Source organism: Heliangelus exortis, chromosome 1 (genome assembly GCF_036169615.1).
Source record: "Heliangelus exortis chromosome 1, bHelExo1.hap1, whole genome shotgun sequence".
Lineage (NCBI taxonomy): Eukaryota > Metazoa > Chordata > Aves > Apodiformes > Trochilidae > Heliangelus > Heliangelus exortis.
In genome coordinates, this window is record NC_092422.1 from 64,380,593 (window position 1) to 64,398,872 (window position 18,280).

An 18,280-nucleotide genomic window follows, 5' to 3' on the forward strand; every position below is an offset into this window, starting at 1 on the left:
ACCAGAGTATTGCATCTTCTTTGTTGTGCAAAAACTATGTTAAAATCATGCACCAACACATGGTTGCCTTGAAACTAGTTTATGCCTGGGCTTGTGTGTCTCTTTTGTCAGGATTTGTAGATCAATATTCAGTTTTGTATGAGTGCAGGAAAGGAGGCACACTGGTTTGTTGATAGAAGACATTTTAAGATTCTTGGAAGCCTGGAAAACTAGGTGTTTTCTGACATGTTTTCTGTGTTGTTCAGTGAGATCTATAGGGCACATCCATGAGATTTGAGATTACAGATGCTTTCACTCTTGCACTGTATAGATTTTTAAAGAAAAAAAAAAAAGCAAAGCAGAGCTCAGAATAAAAGGAGAATCAGATCAGGCAGTGTAATTGCAAATGGTGCATCACTTGATTATCAAGGTTAATGTATCATTAGGGTTTTGTTGACCTTTTCTTTCAATGCAAAACATGCACAGATGTTGGCATTAAAGAGAAAAAGAGAACAGAAGTGGATAGCTATGAGCAAGCCAGCTGCCAAAAGATCAGCTGATGCTATTCTGGCATCAAGTGCAATTTGGGGTGTCCTTCTTATCCAAGCAAGCTTTTGCATACAACAGATGTACCCATTTCTTTATACGTAGGAACCACAGCAGTGTCTGTAAACCAGTCTCTCATCTGGACAGTACATGTTTCTTATAAGTTTTAATTTTCTTGTTTTGGTTGATTTCCCTGATCTTAATCTCTTGGAGTCTTGTGTGTCATCTGCTGAAAACAGACCGTGAAGAGGAAATGGGCATTTAGTTTCTCTGGTGCATTTTCCTGAAACCAGCAGTTGTTCCCCCTGAAATCTCTGTGCAGGATGTTGTTAGGGGCAGTTTGTAACTCTGTCATCTCCTTCCAGTGCAGGGTATGTAGCTTTGGATTGTTACAAGAGAAATTAAAAAATGTCTTTTACTTGTATCATAGTTGTAGCAGTAACTTGAGAAGGTGAACGTAATGAAGTACTTGTGCTGCATGGTGGAAATGGTTCCCTGCAGCATCTCGCAGGTTGCTTTGCTGAGTGCTTTTGTAGAGATGAGCTGAAGATGCTGCTGAGACATTGATGTATGATGTAGTGGTGGTAAAATGTTCAGTTTCTATAGCGCGTCCTGTTATTTATATTCAGAAGCTTTGAAATAAATGTGATGAGTAAGTGCATCCTCTGTCTTCCTCCCATACTCAATCACTCAAGCTCTGCTTTCATGTGTAGCTTCCTCTGTTCAGTGTCTGCATCGGATAAAGGTTCTGGTGCTAATGCTTCTACCAGCAGGAGTTTTAATTTTCCTGAGAAGCAAACGGTACTTTTCTCATAACATATCCAAATACCTATGAAAGGTCATTAGCTGGAAGAAATGAACCTACTGCTGAGAAGCAGGGAAGTCTGATGGTCTAGTGAGCAGGATACTGAATACTAGTTTCTGCATTTGGCTTTACTATGGACATGTGGAGCAACCCTGGGCAGGTCAGTTAGCCCTGCTTTGTAAGATGGTGCAAAATTGTTTCCCTTCTCAACTTTTTGCCTGTCTGTTTTTTCAGAAAAAGCACTCCTTCTGCAGTGGGTCTCTTCCACTGTGTATGTACATAGTGCTCACCTTTGTGAATTCCTGCTTACTGGGGAGGGCGTTTGGAAAGTATTTTAATGACTGTAACAATAATAAAGGGACTAAGAACCTGGACAGAAGATGTGCTCTGCTTTTTGTCTTGAAAGCCTGTGACAGTGCTCGTCAAATATTTGTTTCTCTGAACTCCCACCTTTTCACAAGACTCAAAAAGAAAAAAAACAGAAAATACTAGAGTGCTTTTTTTTCTGGTTGGTTGGCTGGGTTTTTTGCTTGTTTGTTTGTTTTCCCCTGGGACAGTGTATCTAAGAAGAAAAAAGGCTCAAAACCAGGAGCAGAGGTTGTTATTCTCAGGACAGTCTAACTAGAGAGTGAGTTTCCATGGGGAAGCAGGTCAATAGGGAATCTGACAACCTGGAAGAGGCTTTGAGGAACCATTTCCACTGTCATTGGCATAATTATAACTTTAAAACACAAACAAACAACAAAATTTCCAGAGACAAGGAGATGATAAGGAAGAGGAATCTTCAGCATGTTCTGGGTATCATGTTGAACAGGTACTGTAGAAAAGCCTTTGCTTGTCTGTTTCCTTAAGGAAATAAAGGAAAAACTATTATCTCTAGTCCTTAAAGACCATATAATATTCCACACTGCCTTTTAATGTTAAATCTTTTGCAGCACTGTTTAGTCTAGCAGGCAGTATTAAAATTCCTATTCAAGATTTCATCCATGTCAGTGTCAGATTTGGTGGCTTTACCTCTTCTGGGGTGAGAAGCTTGATTTTTTTTCTCACTTTTAGAGCCGGTATCCAAACTTCTTCCTACTGCAGAAGGTCTAGCTAAGACTGATAAATTAGGCAGCACTGCTATAACAGCTAGAAACTTGTGATTTGTAGATGAAGTAATATGCAGCTGAGGCAAGCACATGCATTATACACAGTGCATGCTCATTCTTGGTGTGTTTTATTGCTGTGAGGCCTTTAACAGCTCTTTTCTTTGAGTCATCTTTGATCTGAATCTGTTCTTTTAGTTGAACAGCAGCACAAAATTGAATGTAGATATACAGTTACGTGCCAGACATTTAAAAACAGACAAACAAAAAAATACAACCATCATCCCCCAAAAAAACCTTAATCCAACTCCCTCAGACATTTGGAGTACCTTCCAGTTTTGTCTTCAGTTTTGCTTTCCTCTGCCTGTCACAGGTGCCATGTGGAACATGGCTGTTAGTTTTCTTTAAAATGTCGGGGTCTTGGTGGGTTTTTTTGTTTGTTATTGTCTGTTGTTGGGATTTTTCCCCAGGCATGCTGTGGATTTTGGCATTCTTTTGCCTGTTCAGCTATTTAAGACATGAAAATAAAACCTTGAAAGCTTTACAGGAACAAGGTTTCACTGTCATTAGTAAATTGGAGGAAAGGATGGGATTCAATAGAAGATGTTCCAAGTGGTAGATGAAATACTAGTGTTTTTAGGGGAAAGAGTTTAGTTCAGTGTTTCTTCATAGACACCAGCTATTTTTTATCCCCCTTGTTTATGTTCTCTCCATGACCATGCTGCAAGGATTGTTTTGCTCAGCTTGATTCCTTCTCATCTTTTGATCCTTGCCAAGCCAGTGTTCTTTTCTGCTTTGAGATAGATGGAGAGAGTAAACATTTGCCATCAAATTCGCCATCAAAATAATTCATCAAATATGCCATCAAAATCATTTGTTCAGTGGCTTTAGAACCAGGTGGATACAGTACTTGAACAGGGCTGTGCACATACCTGAACTGAATGGGTGGGCTTACCTTTCCTTAGACTGGGTTTTGCAAAAGAAGGAATTCTTAAAAAAGGCAAAACCACAAAACCACTAAAGTCATGTGTTGATACTAGCTTTTCCATGAGAAATCTCAACACAAATCTGTTTATCTGGACTATTGCCAGCTGGACATTTGCTAAGTATGAAGAAAGATGTTCTGTTATGAATGCTTTGACATAAAACAAGTGCCTTTTTTCCTAACTCTCTGGAATGTTTATATGAATGGCTGCTAAGCAGGTCTACACATTTTAATGGCATTATTCCTTGGGTCAGCAGCTTCTTTTGACAGTACTCTCTTGATTCATATCACCATCATTTGTTTCCATGTGGCTGACCTGCTGGCTCAGTAGTAGAGGGCTTCATTTGCCTCTTTTGAAGGTTGTATTTGCTCAATACCACAACTTCATAGTATAATCTGTCTTTCTGAAATAAAGTGTCATCAGTTGAGCAGAGCATAGCAACACTGCCTGGTATTAACTGCCCAACTTTGGCTTCATGATGCCTGTTCTCAGTTGTATGTGGTGGGGTCTGGCAGGCCTGGGAAATAAATAGCTGATCAATTTGCTTCTTTGACTGTGGCAATCAGTACCTAGCTGTGGATAGCTGTGTGGGAGGCTGCCAGAATTTAACCCTAGGCCCAAATGCACTGCCCCTGCCTATAATGCAGGGGCATTATAATGCTTTTCCCCTCTAGACACTTCTCCCTGAAAAACTGGTGTCAGTTTTCCTCTCACCTGTATCGCATAGTCCCTTCTGCAGTTCATAGTATCATAGAATTTTTTGGGTTGGAAGGGACCTTAAGGATCATCTAGTTCCAATCCCCCTGCAAGGGCAGGGACACCTCCCACTAGACCAGGTTGATCAAAGCCTCATCCAACCTGGCCTTGAACACTTCCAGGGATGGGAGGTCTATAACTTCTCTAGAAAACCTGTCCCAATGTCTCACCACCCTCACAGTAAAGGATTTCTTTCTAATGTCTAACCTAACCTACCATCTTTCGGTTTGAAACTGTTACCCCTTGTCCTGAGGGGTGCCCTTCTAAAAAGTCCCTCTCCAGCTTTCCTGTATCCTCAGTTCAGGTGCTGGAATGCTGCTGTAAGGTCTCCCCAGAGCCTTCTCTTCTCCAAGCTGAACAACCTAAACCCTCTCAGCCTGTCTTTGTAGGAGAGCTGCTTCAGACTTCTGATCATCTTCATGGCCCTCCTCTGGACTCACTTCAGCAGGTCCATGTCATTCTTATGTTGGGGCCTCTAGAACTGGGCACAGTACTCCAGGTGGGGTCTCACAAGTCTGGAGTAGAGAGGGCAAATCACCTCCCTTGACCTGCTGGCCCCTCTTCTTTTCTTTTGATGCAGCCCAGGATGTGGTTATCGTTCTGGGCACACATTGCCAGCTCATGTTGATCTTCTTATCAACCAAAATCACCAAGTCCTTTTCCTCAAGGCTGTTCTCAATCCATTCTCTGCCCAACCTTGTTTTCACTTGGGATTGCCCTGACCCAGGTGCAGGGCTTTGTACTGGGCTTTACTGAACTTCATAGGTTGGCATGGGCCCACCTCTCAAGCCTGTCAAGGTCTCTCTGGATGGCCTCCCTTCCCTCACCACACAGCTTGGTGTCACCAGCAAACTTGCTGAGGGTGCACTCAGTTCCACTGCTCTTGTCACCAACAAAGATGTTAAAACAGCACCAGTCTGGGTTTGAGGACTACCATCGCTGGTCTCCACTTGGACATTGAGCCATTGACTGCTACTCCCTGAATGAGACCATCCAGCCAATTCCTTGTCCACTGAGTGGTCCATCCATCATGTTCTTTTATCTAACTAACCAAGTTTATCCTTCTCAGAGTATTTAGTGAAATCAGAGGCACTTAACTGTAAAATAATGACAAATTAATAGATACTGCCCCAAGTCAAGACTTAAATTTTAGAATCTTTCCTGGGGTATTTGTGTTCTTCCCCTGGTCATGATGAGAGGTGTGTGCCCACAGGTATCTTGTGGTAGCCCACCACCTGGCCTGGGTACAGTATTGATTAACCTGGCTTGCAGAGCAAGCTTTTGCATTCAAGAGCAATGTATTTACAGTGAAGAAAGAAATAGAACTGCTATCCAGGAAACAAACAAACAGGACAAACAAGATTATGGAGAGGATTAAATTAAACTTGCAGCCGAAATAAAAACCTGGGGCAATCTGCAGCCCCAGACAGAAGGGCAGCGAGTGCCTGTGCAACAGAGAGCAAGAGGGAGCGAGAGGAAGCCCTGAAAGTTAAACTCCTCCTGCAGCTCTGCATCTGCTCTGAGTCACTGCTGTGAGTCACAGCGGCAGCGTTCACGTTAGCCAGGGTTCAGATGGAGCAGCTCTGGCAACAGAGGAAGCAGGGTATATTATTGATTACCTGCTGCAGCAGACAGTTGCACCAAGATACTTCTTTTATGAGCTCTGATGAAACAGAGGAGGCTCTGCTGAACACCGTTTCCGTTTTCTTAAGGTAAGACTGCTTATTATTTACCAGAGAAAGATCTGAAAGGGAATTGAGAGCTCTTGAAGGCTGAGTCTCTTCCTGCTGCTGCTTGTTCTCAGAGGATGCTGATCTTTGGAGCTGCGTTGCTGCAAAGCTTTGTCTCTGCTGTTTGCAGTGCCATATGAGGAATCATATGGCTAATGGGCATTGCATGTCCTAGGAAACGAAATAACTATATTCTCATTCATTGATGTTATGTAAGGCATGGCAGCCATGTTAAGGAGAGAAGATCTCTTTCGAAGAAACAGTGCTGCTAGGCAGTAGGGCAAGGAAAACAACTCATTTTTAAGCAGAGAGAGTGCTGCTGTTCTGTAGATCTTGCTTAAAAAATAATTTACTGACCTGGATTTTTGACCTAATAGGATACAAAACAGTGGCATTAGAACAAGCAAAATAATGGCTCACCTTTAGAATCGCAGTGATGTTTTGCCTTCAGCATTCAGGCTGAGAGTGTGCACACACTGTGATCTGTGCAGTGTCTGGATGTAAACATTTCTTCAAATACTTTAAATGATGCTTCCAGATGATTGGGGTGGTTTTCATTTTGTGCCACTAAACCCCAATATATATGTGTGTGTGTGTGTGTGTCCTATTCTGACAAATGGTTATATGCAAAAAGTGGGACATATTCTGGTTAGTGCCGACGTGCAGAGTGTGTGAAGCAGTTTTGTGTATTGGTTTTACTGCTCTTTTATTCACTCTGTGCTATATAATGAAGTCTAGATGAATCACTAAGAATGTGGTATCCACTGAATCTTGAGATTTTGCTGTATTCCTCACAAGAGATTTTCTATGTTAGGGACTCTGTTTTTGACTGCAATAATTAATTTCCATTGCCACCCCCCACACACACACTTTTTTTTCACTTTTTTTTCTTTCTTTCTCTCTCTTTTTTTTTTTTTTTTTTTTTTTTTTTTTTTTTTTTTTCTTTCTTTCTTTTTTTTCCCCTTCCATTTATTTTGGATTTGCAAGGCAATGTCCTTTTAAAATGAATCATACAGTGAGGTTTGCAGCTGTTCTTAGTAACAAGGGAGCCTGGTCACTTCTGTGCATGATTTTGAGAATGAGATAATGATGTTTCCCAAACTCAATCATTTACTACCTTGTTTTCAGCTACTTGAAACTACCTCTTATCTTGTAGAACTTAAATGAAAAGAACAGTGCCTTCTCTCAAAGAAATATGTTGCTATCGTAAGGACATTTAAAAAGGACAGCATACTTTTGGGTCTGTTTTCTAACTTACAGCATTTGCTGATGCACAGTGTTTTTGTTGCTATGAATTGAGTAGATTTGGTGTTACTTCCTCTTTTGAAAAATACATTTCTTAAACACAATGGAAAGCAAGGTTTCTGAGTGCATTTGTAGTATCTTTACACTTGTCACATCCAATTTAGAAAACTGTAGTGTGGGAGAAGCTTTTCAAACAATGTCACTCATGGATGCCCATCTCCCAGAGCAAATTTTTTAATGATTTTAATGATTTATGTTTTTAATATAAAAGATTTCTCATGTTACAGCATTATAAATGCAAACTAGTTTAAACAATGTTAGGTTTGGCTTTAGGACTGGTCACTAACAAAGTTCTGGCACATGACAGTTTTTCCCCTCTGAAATCCAAACAAGCCCAAGTAAAACAGTCCTTAGGTTCTTAATTTCTCACTAGTTTGTATCTTACTGGTTTTGGAGATTGCCTGTAGGTGTTGTGTTTGCTGTCATGTTCACCTTTGAATATGTATGTACTTAGAGTACAAATGCTGTATTATGTCAAACCAGAACAAGTAATTTATTATAATAAAACTCCATTATCTGTAACTGAGTTTATGTAATTTCTTAATGCATTGTGGGCACAGCTAAATAATTAACAGTTAATGTTTTGAAAAGAAATTTTAAGAGCATGCTTAGCATCTGAAAACTGGGATGATAGCCTCTCAGTCAACACAGCCCTGAAAGCAGCCTCTTCATCCTCCTTGTCTATAAACTCTCTGTGCAAGTGCTGGCCACCAGAGAGAACTCCCTCTGATCCATCTCATTATCTTGTTGCCTGCTACATCCCTCTGTCTGCTGCTGGAATGCAACTAAGTGAAAAAGAGCATCAGCTGAAAAAAGAAAAAAAAAAAAAAAAAAAAAGTCCAGTCTTGCAAGTTATCTAGTTGGTTTCCTTTATGTGAGTTGGGATTTGTTGTGATATTATCTTGATAATTACACGCCTTCTTTTGGATATATTAACAAGTCACAACTAAAATGTAAATATCCAAGTTAACAGAGATTTGTGCAGGAAAGCGATCGTAACTTCTTGTTATGTGCATAGAAAGCAGCTGCAGTTGATCCTTGTGTGCAGGGATTTTGTAATAAGTATACTGAAGCTTGTCAAAATCTGTCCTCTAGGCACCCTGAAAGTTGGTTTTTGTTGCTTTAAGTTGCTTTTGCATCAGGCCATAAAGGCAACAAATGGCAGAAGCTGTTGGAACCATTTCACCTGTACTGTGTCAGGACTTCAAGTGTGGCCTTTCTTTGCATTACTGAAGGTTTGTTATCTCCAGTGAACCCAAGCAGAAGATCCTAGCTCACTGTTCCCCCTCCTGTTACCTTACAGGACATCGCCAGTGCTCGCACAGTTGGTTTTCTCATCTCTACATTACTCAGAGTTGTGTTTTGTTACCTACCTTGCTGAAGTTTATGCAGACTTCCTGCTGAAATTTAAGCCCCCTTTTTTTGATTCAGCTGCTCAACTGTACCCTGTTTAATGATTCTCTTCCCCTGGTAGGTTTGCCACCCAGGCAAGCAAAGCCCATCTGATTCAGCTCCTCCCTTTTGCTTCTGTGCTGCTTGTGTTGTGAACAACAGGTGGGGTGTTCAGCTGCCCTTTTATTTGCTCATTCCTTTGTAAAATATGCTGCTTTTTTTCTGTGGCTTCCTCTGTGTCTATGCTCTTTGTCTGCCCTCCTGGCACTTGGGAAGCAATGCTGCTGGATTATCTCTGATCTCTTCACACGTTCTGCTTGCTCAGTCCTTGAGAAGTTTTGAAATGAGGAGTGGTGTCCTTGTGCATGCTGTTCTACCTCTCCTGCCCTGGCAGGGGAAGTTACTGCAGGAAACAGCTGTTGCTCTGAGTAGGAAGTGGAGAAATGAAGCTCAGGGAGAAAAATAAAGCATTTTCCTAAAGTTCTTGAAGCTCTGAAACATTCTTGGTGGGAGGACTCACCGACTCTTTTATTTTACACAAAAGCTATGTCAGCAATGACTTACAGCCAGCCTTCTAAATGGCTGGCAAGGAACTTGGGGGAAATCCAGTCTTACTGTTGAAATTAATGTACATGAATAATCTTTAATATGGGTGATTTTTGGATTTTGTTATAGTTTAATGATCAACTGAATTGGACCACTGCTGCATCAGATGCTGAGTTTACATAGAGTAAAAGATGGTCCATACACTAAATAATCTTTTTTTTTTTTTTTCAAAAAATGGTGAAATGGCCATATTTTCTATGGACTCTGCAGGATATGAAAAAGCAGCAATATATTGGGTGTTTAGTACAACCTTCTGTCACAAACAGCACAGCATTTCAGTTTTCAACTTGAACTTTAAAAAGGAAAAAGGGTTGAGTTTGGTTTTTACAAGTTTTTATTTCTTTTTTTTTTCTTTTTTCTTTTTTCTTCTTATTTAGGAAATCAGCCCCTGAAAATTAGAACATAATATCCTCACATGTGAGCAGTACGAATAGCACTATTTGAATACCAGACCATCTATTTTGTTGGAGACTTCATCTTTTTATTTCAGTAATTTTCTAAATTATATTTTTTGCATAACTTCTTTAGGGAGTCTTTTATTTGTATATGTATATATACCTAGAGGGCATCTGCTTTGTCCTTTTCCGTATTTTCTGAATAAATCTGCTTGTTTGGATTAGATTTGTTGCCTGGTTTTAAAGAAGAGGGGGAAAGAACTGTTAAATCTTTGCTTATAGCGTGTCCTGAAAAGCTCTTCACTTAATCCTGGAACAGTTCAAGCAGTGGATCACAGAGGGAAACAGTGAACACGTTCTGTTTGACCTGCAAGGAAAATTCACTAGTGGGTTTCCCACCTCACTGGATTGTATCAGGTTTTGGATCACACAGAAAAAGTCACAGTCTCAATTTTTGTCTGTTGAAACGTTTGTGTATATTGGAGCATGTACTAGTTTAAAAAAAAGAGTGAAGGGTGTAGCCTGTATCGTGAGTATAGCAGTGATGGTCCTTTCATTTGCCTTCTGGGTCTGAGCTGCCACTTGACTGTTTTTTCATGAATATGGTTCCCTGCCCTGCTTTGGTGTCAGGAGCACCATAAGGACAAGTATTGTTTATTTTGGGTTGGTTAAATGAGATTATGGCCTGGATTACACTGACATGTTATTTCTGTGCTGAATTCTTGTATTTTATAGGGATGTAGAAATCTGGGATTAGCTCAGTTTTCATTTCAGCCTGGTGCTTCATCTTTTAAAGCAGCAGAGTACTTCTGAGTTTGTCCAGGCTTTAACAAATGGTAGTGAATTGGTAAATTTGATGTCTCACATAACTGTGAGTTGACAATCTGTGTTCAGGTGAACCACAGTTTAAAAGGAATGGGTTCATGATTCCTAATACTGATTTACTTTTTTGGTAAACACTTGCTAGTTTACATCAGCCAGATGGCAGAGCTGCTACAAACAGAGGTGAATGTCAAATTCTGCAGGTTATTTGGGCAACTAATCTGATTACAACAACAACAACAACAAAAAAAACAAAAACAAAAAAACCAAACAAAAAAAAAGGGGGGTGAGGAGGAGGAGAAAAAACCCCCACAAGATGACATTGCAATATTCTAGATTATACTACAAAGCAAAATTCATTAGGTTTCCTGTGTGTGATTGGCAGAGTGTATTTTAAGCCCCAGATTCTTGAAATACAAGCTGCTATAAAACATTTCATCTGCCTCATTTCAGAAACAGACGCTAGTGGTTTGATGAACTTCTTTTTCTTTTTTTTTACCTGACATTGGTGTTATTTCTGTTGGGCAACTGGGGGGGAGGCTCCTGAGGACGTATGGACCAAAATGGTAAAATGTTGATTCTTTTCATGCACATGAGCGGACATGAAAAAATGATCACAGTGTCTTATGTTCTATCAGAAAAGCTTTCAAGAAGAGCATGGTTGAGTTCTGTACCTTAGTATGGAGGGTACTTATGAAAAGGATTTCATCCTGAGTATTACATCTACTAAATATTAGTACTGTGGCTGCAAATACATGATGTAAAAGTGCATGCAGCTGAGCTGGCTAGAATGAGGTCTTTCTGCTATAAACTGTCCCTCAAATGTGGGCACCTAGGAAAAGTTCTTTAAATTATTCTCCATTCGTGAGATACGTGGATGACTTTCAATTGTATTTTAGTAAACAGGAGGTAGTGAGTAATAGGAAGAATGTAGCCTTTGTGGTTTTGCTTACATAAGAAAGCTTGTTATCAATGTCCCAGAGCATTGTAGACTCATTTATGAGAATGTGATATTAAAAATACTGTTACTTCTCCAGAAGAGTGATTTTACACAGCAAAGTTGTGAGGAAAAGTGACTATTCTTTTACTAGAACGTACTCAGTGAGTCAGACTTGTGAACTAGACCAGACAGGGACTTCGGAAAGAAAGACAAATTGGAGATTCTTCTTGATTGCCCTCTTATAAAGTCTGCAGTTCAACTGGCTAATAGAATGGAACTGGGCCAAATTTGATGAACAGATTTATTAATTTCAGAGAAACTGCTTGTGATCCTATATTAGAAGCTTGGGAGTACTCATGTTTTCTGCGTGGCCATTTCTAGAATTTATAACATAGTGTGAGTAAGCATTCATACTATTGTGTAGGTTGCTTTTTCCTTTCTCCAGGTATTGTTAATGGGCAAGAGCAAATGAAATTGTAGCCTTGTTTGTCTTCAGATGATGTGCTGTCTTATGGAGGATCCTATGAGAGACTCTACAGGACTTTGCCATCCTTACTGAATGTATACAAATCAGTTTATGTATAGCACTTTTAGTAAAATATATGGTGAATGGAATTAGCCTGTTAAGGGTGAGGGTAACATAAGAAATGAGAGTTGAACTGAAGGGAATTGTGTTTGACTGTGTTTAATCCACTCTTCAAGGATCCAGACCTGTGGTTTCTGGAGGAAAACCATGACCACCATTGCTAGAGGTGCTTTAGAGGCTTATTTCATTGAACTCTGTAAAGAGATGCCTGGAGGAATCAGAGTGAAATACAGTCAAAACTGTCTTCCCATGCCACGACGTTAGTTTCTCACATTTAATGCTGGTGAAATTTTATGGTGAAATTACATTCTTTATTGTTACCGCTCTTTTCCAGCATCTTTTGCACTTGAATGCACTCAAGTATTACTGTCTTTCAGCTGATATGCTATGTTCCAAGTTTGATGCAATCAGTTATCTGAGGACTCCTTTGTAGCAAAACTGCAAAAGCTGCCCAGCAGGCAGCCCCTGTGGGCCTGAGGGGCAGAGTGAGAAGTGGCTTTGCTACCACTGGGGCAGTCTGAGTCTGAGTCTGAGTCTGAGGCTGAGGCTGAGTCTGAGGCTGAGGCTGAGGCTGAGGCTGAGTCTGAGTCTGAGTCTGAGTCTGAGTCTGAGTCTGAGTCTGAGTCTGAGTCTGAGTCTGAGTCTGAGTCTGAGTCTGAGTCTGAGTCTGAGTCTGAGTCTGAGGCTGAGGCTGAGGCTGAGGCTGAGGCTGAGGCTGAGGCTGAGGCTGAGGCTGAGGCTGAGGCTGAGGCTGAGGCTCAGGCTCAGGCTGAGGCTCAGGCTCAGCCCCAGCCTTAGGCTCAGGCTCAGGCTCAGGCTCAGGCTCAGGCTCAGGCTCAGGCTCAGGCTCAGGCTCAGGCTCAGGCTCAGGCTCAGGCTCAGGCTCAGGCTCAGGCTCAGGCTCAGGCTCAGGCTCAGGCTCAGGCTGGCTTGTGAAGGGCAGAGAGGGACACGTGGCAGCTGGAGTTTTGTTGTCAGGCCAAAGCAGCAGAAGTCTTCCCAGCTCCTGCCATCCAGCCCCCTTCTGCTTCCCTGCAGCTGCTAAGCCCTGTTTCTGCTTTCTGTCCTCAGCTCCAGAGAGGGAGGTGGCGACAGTACAGGGCAGTTGGCCTATTTTATTTTTCCCATCAAAGAGCTCTCTCAGAGGATCCTTTGCTGTGCCATTTCAGTGCATGGGGATAGTGGGTAAGGCTGAGCACCTTCAGGGTACAGCAAGTAGTGACAGAGGGGACCTGGTTAGGCACGTGGAAGGATAAACTTCCATTTGCACAGAGATTGCTTGAAGGAAGCAGCTGCTTTTATGCTTGGAAGTGATGGGAGGCTGCCAACCTGTGTCTGTAAACTAAGGAAGGGAAGGTCTGGGCTTCAGACCCAGGGTGTCTGAATTTTGACATCCTTGTGAATGCTTTGCCTTTTTTGTGTGATGCAATTATTTCCTAATAGCTCAAGAAGAACTGAATGTTATTTTCTGTGCTCGTTAGTGGGATTTATATTTCAGATGTGTAAACATCCTCACAGTTTATTTTCATGGAAAATAAATGTCACAAGGGGTGACTGTTTTTATTGGGGGCTAGAAACGTATCTGGCTCACATAAGAATTTTCTCTTTAAAAGCTGGGAGTGTCTTTAATTAAAAATTGTGTAAAATTTAGCAGGAAGACAAATAGAAGGACACCAATCAGTGTGAAGATCTGATTACCTAGTATTATCTTTATGATAATCAGTAGACAAAAACTCACAAGTAATTTGACTCAATTTGTGTGAAGATTTGGTACCCCTTCTTGTCATGAGCAGGGCATCCAGGGTAAATAGGAAGAGTTATTGCTTCTTACCACAGTTCTTACTTTTCAGACCTCTAAAAAGCTTCGAAGAGAAAGAAAGTAGGTGTCAAATAGGCATTTGAGAGAGCTGTGGTAGCTGATGGAGAGTGTAATGTGTTGCAGCATTTATTTTTTGAAAGTATGAGACCTTTGCCAACTTCTCTAGGACTTTCCCACCTTCTCTGCAACTTGTACTTCTTTTCCCCATTCCTCTGTGATTCATATTTCTTGGACTAAATAAAACAACGTCTTCACAGTAACTGTGACTATTTAGATGCAAAAATTAATAATGCAGCCTAGATTTCCCAATATTGTGCTGCACATCTCATGACTAGAGTGCCCAATGTTCCAATTTGCATCAGCTCTCAAGTTGCATTTGGGGTTCCTTGAAATACGTGTGCAATGGATAACCCTAGAAGGAGAACCTATCTTAATGTCAGCATCTCAAGGATTTGTGTAAAACTGAACACCCTCAAGAATTATCGTTTGGTTACACTGTGTGAAGGTGGTTTCTGCCCATTACTAGTTGGATGTTTAGTTTTGCAAGGGAACATTATTTATCCTGAAAGCATAGCCTTCTGTGGTAAAGAGACAGGTATGTGCACATTCAACATCTAAGAAAAATGTTTCTTACTGTGACAATAATGTAATGTAAAGAGAATGAGAATTTTAGGTTCTGGACACCGTTCATTTACTGTTAAGAGTATCACAGAACTGTTCGAGTTGAATCACCATGGTCTTGTGTGATGTCTTCTGCATAAGCACACAGTAAATGGTTGGACTGATCATGCTAGTGATAACAAACCAGGGCTTCTCTTTAATATTTTAAATGAAATTTGAAATACAGGATCCACTTGATCAAACCAGTTTGACCTTGAGAGTATGTTTTGTAATCTTCTTTTCTTCACTTCCCATTTTGTAGGACAACACCCTTTAGCTAGACTAGTGACTTGTGTATGTGACAACACTGAGGAACCAATCTCTAACATCTGGGCATGCTGTAGGTTCTGGCTCCATGTTTGTTCAGCATAGTATATTGGCATGTACAATGGTTTTCTTTTCATGAAAACTGGGTGCAGAAGCAGCTAAATTTTGACTGTGTTTCTGCCTGACAAGAAGTTGTGACTCATTCAGGAGCACAACTTAGCATTAGGAATGCTAAAGCACTACCATAACCAGTGGTACAGATACAGTCACAGATGCATGTTTTATTTCCATCCAACAAGGAGCAGAAAATAGGTGGAACTGTAATGTTGTGAAAGTGCAGGTTGCATAAATAGTGCAAGCAAATCTGAAATAATTCTGGGGAAGTCACATTAAAACAAGGCAAGTTTCCTCTTTTTCTGAAAGGCACATTTTGTTATTGTAGTGATAGCATCTTGTGTAAGTTAGTGCTGCAGAAAGAGTTGCCACATTGATCACAATAGTAATTTGTTTAGAATGAACCACAGAATCACATAATGTTAGAGACTGGAAGGGACCATTGAGTTCAACTCCCCTGCCAAAGCAGGATCTCCAACAGCAAATCTCACAGGAATGCATTCAGGAGAGTTTTGAATGTCTCCAGAGGAGACTCCACAACCTCCCTGGGCAGCCTGTTCCAGTGCTCTGTCACCCTCACAGTGAAAAAGCTTTTTCTTATGTTTACACAGAACCTCGTACGATCCAACTTACACCCATTACCCCTTGTCCAGTCATTGGTCATTACTGAGAGGAGCCTGGCTCCATCCTTCTGACACTCATCCTTTACATATTTATAAACATGAATAAGGCTGCCCCTCAGTCTCCTCCAAGCTAAAGAGACCCAGCTCCCTCAGCCTTCCCTCATAAGGGAAATATTCCACTCCCTTAATCATCTTTGTGGCTCTGCACTGGACTCTTTCAAGTGGTTCCCAGTCCTTTTTGAGCTGAGGAGCCTGGAACTGGACACAATATTTCAGATGCAGCCTCATCAGGGCAAAGTAAAGGGGGAGGAGAACCTCTCTCAACCTGCTAACCACCCCCCTTCTAATACAGCCCAGGATGCCATTGGCCTTCTTGGCCACCAGGGCACATTGCTGGGTCATGGTTATCCTTCTGTCCACTAGAACCACTTTCTGATTTCTTTCCTTTAACCAGTTCCCTATCCACCTCACTATCTGATCATCCAGACCACATTTCCTCAATTTTAGCTTTGAGGGTGGTGTGGGAGACAGCGTCAAATGCTTAAATGAAATCAAGATAAACCATATCCACTGCACTACTAGCATCTATCCACAGGATTATATCCTCATAAAAGGCTATCAGGTTGGTCAAACATGACTTTCCCTTGGTAAAACCATGTTGAGTGCTCCTAATGACCCTCTTGTCCTTGATATGCCTAGAGACAGTACTGAAGATAAGTTGTTCTATCACCTTTCCAGGTATGGAGGTGAGGCTGACCAGTCTATAGTTACCTGGTCCACCTCCTTACCCTTTTTGAATGCTGGAGTGACATTTGCTGTCTTCCATTCCTCAGGCACCTCTCCTGTTCCCCACAACCTACCAAAGATGATGGAGAGTGGTGTAGCAATGACCTCTGCCAGTTCCCTCAGCACCCACAGGTGCATCCCCTCAGGACTCATGGATTTTTGGATGTCCAGATTGCTTAACTGATCCCTTACCCAGTCCTTATCAACCAAGGCTCACTCCTCCTTTATCCTGACTTCCTCTGAGGCCTCAGGGGTCTGGGACTCCTGTGGGCAGTCTCCAGCAGTATAGACAGAGCAAAGAAGGCATTCAGTAACTTCACCCTCTTTGTATCGTCTGTCACCAGGGCACCCACCTCATTCATCAGTGGGCCTATATTGCTTCTAGTGTTAGTTTTCTTTGCAATGTACTTGAAGAAGCCCTTTCTGTTGTCCTTTGCCTCTTTGCAAGGCTTAGTTCCAAGAAAGCCTTAGCTTTCCTGGCTGCCTCCCTACATCCCCTGACAACAGTCTTATGTTCCTCCCAGGTAGCCAGTCAGTCCCTTCCATGGTCTGTAGACTTTCTTCTTCCACTTGATTTTGCCCAGCAATTTGTTCTTTAACCATTTGGGTCTCCTGGCTCCCTTGCTTGATTTCCAACCTGTAGGGATGCTCTGATCCTATGCATTGATGTATGAAGATAATTTATATTCTTTAAAATACTAAAGACTGGTATATCAAAATGGGGAATATGAGGGAAGACTTCAGGAAATTGTACATAGTTTGTAAAAGACTTTAAAGAATGCTGCATTTTATTTGCTGCAAGGCAAAGGAGATGATCAGACAGAGCACAGCAGGATGCTCAATATAGTCTATCTTCTATCTGCTCAAGGTTTGTAGCAGGGGTCATAACTATCTTGACCTAGAAAAACAGTGTGCTGCCTGGGTTTGCAGGCTGATTATTGGAAACTTGAGACTCTAAAATATGTTTACAGGAAATGTCTTCTGAGCTACATCGGGTCTAACAACTTGCTTTGAATGAGGTTTTCTTTGCAGCTGTACTATCATGTGGTTCATCCTCAGCTGCTTGTCTGCTGTAGAGGTTCCTGCTCCTCAAATCTGCCAGCATAATCAGCAAATACAGACCTTCCCCAGCTTGGTTCTCTCAGAATGCTGCTTTGGTTTAATTTGCGTCTTTCTCAGACTGTTCTGTTCTGCTTTTTTTCTGTCCAACTATTCCAGTTTTTTGTTGGGCCTTTTTACATTGTTTTCTCTTTTTTAGGCTGTACCAATTTGGGCAGTTTTGCTGACAGATTTGGTAGGGGGAGGGGAAAAGTGGATACAAGCAATGAGTAGCAGTATCTTAGATGGACTCACCTCTCAGGGGAATAGCATGTCTGTTGGACTTGCCAAAGCTAGCCTCTGGGCAAAGTAGCTCTGTTTTTCCTTCTTAAAGTACTGGAGAAAGTCACACCTGATCTCATGGGTTGTAGGTTCCCTTCAGAGATGTTGACACCACATTTAATTGCAAAAGAAGAGGGTAAGTTGTTCATTCCTTCACAGAGTAGGGATTTAACTGCTGTTCAGTAGGTGAGAAAGATGGAAGAAGGGAGGACAGAGGAGTAAGTGAAAGATTTTCAGTAGAAGCATGTGTACCCCCTGTTGTTCTTATGTTTGTTTTGTATCACATTATGAGGTTTCTCTGCAGGGAATAGCATCATGCTCTCCACTTTCTGCAGTATTGAGGAATACTGGTATGGCAGATTTAATAGAGAACTGGTGTTCTCAGTTTGTGTGGTAACCCTGGTTCCAGCTACAAGTGATTGGGAAGAAAAAAAGTCTTACTCTGTATCGTTTTGTTATCATGAAGGGTCTAAATGGCTGTTTTAATTAAGCAAAACTATGCTGCAGTCTTTGAATAATCTTTTTTTTCTATCACCATCATTACTTAATGTCGAAGGCCAGAAGCAGAACATGCCAGGAAGCTGGTGCTTTGGTGTGGCCTGCAGTAACACATTGCCACACTTTGCTGTGATCTTATTGCTGTTACAGGGCAATGTAGTTTAAAAAAGTACAGCCTATGGTGAAAGAGAGGTTCT

At 41.4% G+C, this 18,280-nt stretch overlaps 1 protein-coding gene across 36 annotated transcripts in view; it reads left to right on the top strand.

Moving 5' to 3' along the window:
* Positions 1–18,280, top strand: part of INPP4A (inositol polyphosphate-4-phosphatase type I A) — a 124,278-nt gene that overhangs the window by 30,828 nt on the left and 75,170 nt on the right. For 2 of the 36 annotated variants that reach the window (XM_071745977.1, XM_071745800.1), the window contains exon 1: positions 5,687–5,872. The exons of 30 other annotated variants lie outside the window; for them this stretch is intronic. The gene's annotated coding sequence lies outside the window, so the exon portion shown is untranslated. Of the gene's footprint in view, positions 1–5,682; positions 5,873–18,280 lie in introns of those variants that run through there. 4 more of the 36 variants (XM_071745819.1, XM_071745692.1, XM_071745700.1 and 1 more) reach the window with 3 other exon arrangements.